The 4,027-nt window shown below is 39.9% G+C and overlaps 1 pseudogene; it reads left to right on the top strand.

The window, feature by feature from the left end:
* Positions 1-6: 6 nt before the first annotated feature.
* On the top strand, positions 7-2,882 carry LOC133317338 (uncharacterized; annotated as a pseudogene).
* The last annotated feature ends 1,145 nt before the right edge of the window (positions 2,883-4,027 follow it).

Here is a 4,027-nt window from a genome sequence, read left to right as displayed (position 1 = left end):
GATGGAAAAATCCGGGTGTGTGTAGACTACAGGGATTTAAATAAAGCTTGTCCGAAGGACGATTTCCCACTTCCTCATATTGATGTGCTTGTTGATAATACGGCCAAGTATCATACATTCTCATTCATGGATGGATATTCGGGGTATAATCAAATCCTCATGGATGTCGATGATAAAGAAAAAACTGCTCATTTGGACTAAAGAATGCAGGAGCTACTTATCAGCGCGCTATGGTTGCATTATTCCACGACATGATGCACAAGGAGATTGAAGTATATGTGGATGACATAGTTGCTAAGTCAAGAGAAGGGGAAAGTCATGTGACAGTCCTGCAAAAGTTGTTCGAACGACTCCGGAAGTACAAGTTGAGATTGAACCCTAGCAAATGTGTTTTTGGCGCATCCTCAGGAAAATTGCTCGGTTTTATTGTTAGTAGAGAAGGAATACAGGTGGATCCGGAAAAAGCAAAAGCAATACGAGATATGCCTGCCCCTAAATCAGAGCGAGATGTGAGAAGCTTCTTGGGACGACTTAATTATATTGCTAGATTCATTGCAAACTTAACTAGCACTTGTGAGCCTATCTTTAAGCTATTGAGGAAGAACCAACCAGGGAAGTGGGATGAAGATTGCCAGAAGGCGTTCGACACTTACTTATTGAATCCCCCTATCTTGGTACCGCCAACACCAGGTCGCCCTTTGATTTTGTATTTGACTGTGCTGCCTACCTCCATGGGAGCAATGTTGGGGCAACGTGATGAGTCAGATAGGAAAGAGCAAGCTGTGTACTACATTAGCAAGAAGTTCAATGAATGTGAGGTTCGTTACATGGCAATCGAGAAAACGTGTAGTGCTCTAGTGTGGAGCTCAAAAAGACTACGACAATACATGTTGTATTACACCACTTGGTTGATATCTCGAATAGATCCCTTGAAGTATATATTTGAAAGCCCTCATATTTCTTTGAAGGTCTCAAAATGGCAGATGATATTGTCAGAATTTGACATCCAATACGTAACTCGGAAGTCGATCAAGGGAAGCGCAATTGCAGACCACCTAGCTGAAAATCCCCTCGAAGACGACCAATCAATGCAAATTGAAATTCCAGGCGGGGAAATATTGGCAGTAGAAGAAGATGAGATTGAGGAAAGTGCATGGAAAATGTATTTTGATGGGGCAGTTAATATGCACGGCAGTGGCGTAGGAGCAGTAGTCATTTCACCAACTGGCAAACAATACCCAGTGGCCATCAAGTTGGGCTTTGAATGCACCAATAACATTGCAGAATATGAGGCTTGTGCAAGCGGTTTGCGTCTTGCAATCGATTTAGGAGTAAAACAGTTGGAAGTATTTGGGGATGCAGCGCTTATCATTTACCAAGTGAATGGCGAGTGGCAGACCAAAGACGTGAAGTTAGTGCCCTACCAAAAGTACTTGACTCGTTTGATTGCAGAATTTGAAGAAATAGAATTCTCGCATTTAACTAGAGACAAGAATCGATTTGCAGATGCCCTAGCCACGTTGGCTGCGATGACCAAGCTGGATATCCATAGTGATGTCCAACCCATCCAAGTTGAGAAGAGAGATGAACCATCTTACTGTGCCAGTGTGGAGGAGGGGCCAGATGGTAAACCTTGGTATTTTGATATCAAACAGTATATTCAGCATAGAGAGTACCCAACTGGGGCAAACGAAACCCATAGAAAGACCGTTCGCCGGTTATCGATGGCTTTTTTCTTGAATGGAGAAGTTTTGTACAAGAGAAGTCATGATGGCACCCTTTTAAGATGCGTAGATGCTCGTGAAGCTCATTCAATCATGATTGATGTCCATGAGGGAATTTGTGGGACTCATGCCAACGGACATATGATGACGCGCAAGATTATGAGAAGTGGATATTACTGGTCCACCATGGAGGCAGATTGCGTAGGATATGTTCGAAAGTGCCAAAAGTGTCAAATGTACGCAGATCGTATCAATTCACCGCCTTTTCCACTACACAATATGGTGTCTCCTTGGCCGTTCTCAATGTGGGGAATAGATGTTATTGGCCTAATCAATCCAAAGGCCTCGAATGGGCACCGTTTCATCCTGGTAGCAATAGATTATTTTACCAAGTGGATAGAAGCCTCATCATATGCCAACATTTCACAAAAGGTGTTTGTCAAGTTTCTCAAAAGGGATATTATTTGCAGATATGGAGTTCCAGAAAGAATAATCACAGATAATGCTCCTAATCTTAACGGCGCAGAAGTACAAAAGTTATGTGGACATTTCAAGATCAAGCATCACAACTCAGCTCCTTATAGACCTCAGATGAATGGTGCAGTTGAAGCAGCCAATAAGAATATCAAAAAGATCATTGCCAAGATGGTTGTGAGTTATAAAGATTGGCATGAGATGTTACCCTATGCTTTACATGCGTATCGTACTAACATACGTACGAGCACTGGAGAAACACCTTTCTCCTTGGTATATGGAATGGAGGCCGTCTCTCCGATAGAAGTTGAAATTCCTTCATTGAGGGTTTTGATGGAGGCAGAATTGGAAGAGTCTGAGTGGGTGAAAGCACGATATGAACAACTGAACATGATTGAAGAGAAAAGATTGACAGCTCTTTGTCACGGGCAGCTATATCAGAGCAGAATGGCTAAAGCCTTTAAAAAGAAAGTCCGGCCAAGGGAATTTCGATCAGGTGATCTGGTCTTAAAGAAAATCTTTCCTAATCAAGAGGATGCTAGAGGAAAATGGGCTCCAAATTATGATGGCCCTTATGTGGTCAAACATGCTTTTTCTGGGGGAGCGTTAATTCTACAAGATATGGAAGGGCAGGAGTTACGAAGACCAATAAATACTGACGCTGTCAAAAGATTCTATGCCTAACAACAACAAAAAGGAAAAAGGAAAAAAGAAAAATAGAGAAGCATGTTAGATTGAAAACCCGAAAGGGCGATCTAAGCAAAAATCGAGGCAGATAAAAAGAAATCTGTTAAGCTGATATTCAGAGGCAACAAAGGATTCAGAAAGCTGAAGGGATCAATTCAATGAATGACAAAGGACTCGATACTGGGCCAATGTTTCGATTCAAAATTCCTTTCATTTTTATTTTCTTTTCGTGCCTAATATCTCCTCTCATAAAGGTTTCATGTACAATCAACTTTCATATCCAATGATGTCTCGAGTAACGTAATTTAAGTTTATCAATGTGACTAAAAATCGCTTATAGCAATTCTTCAATTATTGGTTTTGATCGTGGAACTCAATAATTTTGAACACAAGTCATCATGTTGTTGGAAAAGGCAAGAAGATCAAAGAGGCGAAAAGGGTGGGACAAATGAGTTCACAAGAAGTTACAAGATACGGTGACAATCTCATGAATGAGGGTTTGATTGGTTTCAACTTTTCTGGGTTGCTGTCAGTTTGGATCTTTTTTTTAAAAAATATATATATATATATATAAATATAAAAAAAGGAAAGGTCTCTAAATTTTTCTTCTCATAATTTCTTGATCATTGTGATTTTTTTTGCTGCAACTTTTTCTGCATATTAAAAATTCCTGGGCTTAATTGCAGTTTAACTTTCGAGCTCAGAAACCTTGCATTTTAAACTTCAGAACTCAAAGGCTCATCAAAATTTAGTTTTTCAGCCGAAAAACACAATTTACATTTTTTGTCCATTTGTGAAGCCATATCCAGTCGTTTCCAAATGTTATTTTGTCTTTAAATCCATATCCAGTCGGTTAAGATTTCTCTTTCTATTTGTATACCCATATCCAGTTGGTTGCCAATGTTTATCTTTAAACCCATATCCAGTCGGTTAGGATTTCTCTTTCTGTTTGTATACCCATATCCAGTTGGTTGCGAATGTTTATTTTGTCTTTAAACCCATATCCAGTCGGTTAAGATTTCTCTTTCTATTTGTATACCCATATCCAGTTGGTTGCGAATGTTTATCTTTAAACCCATATCCAGTCGGTTAAGATTTCTCTTTCTGTTTGTATACCCATATCCAGTTGGTTGCCAATGTTT

Source organism: Gastrolobium bilobum, unplaced genomic scaffold (genome assembly GCF_033153095.1).
Source record: "Gastrolobium bilobum isolate Gb01-03AN ecotype WA unplaced genomic scaffold, APGP_CSIRO_Gbil_v1 utg27994, whole genome shotgun sequence".
Lineage (NCBI taxonomy): Eukaryota > Viridiplantae > Streptophyta > Magnoliopsida > Fabales > Fabaceae > Gastrolobium > Gastrolobium bilobum.
Note: the sequence above shows the minus strand (reverse complement) of the source record. Positions and strands in the feature narration are given on the sequence as shown.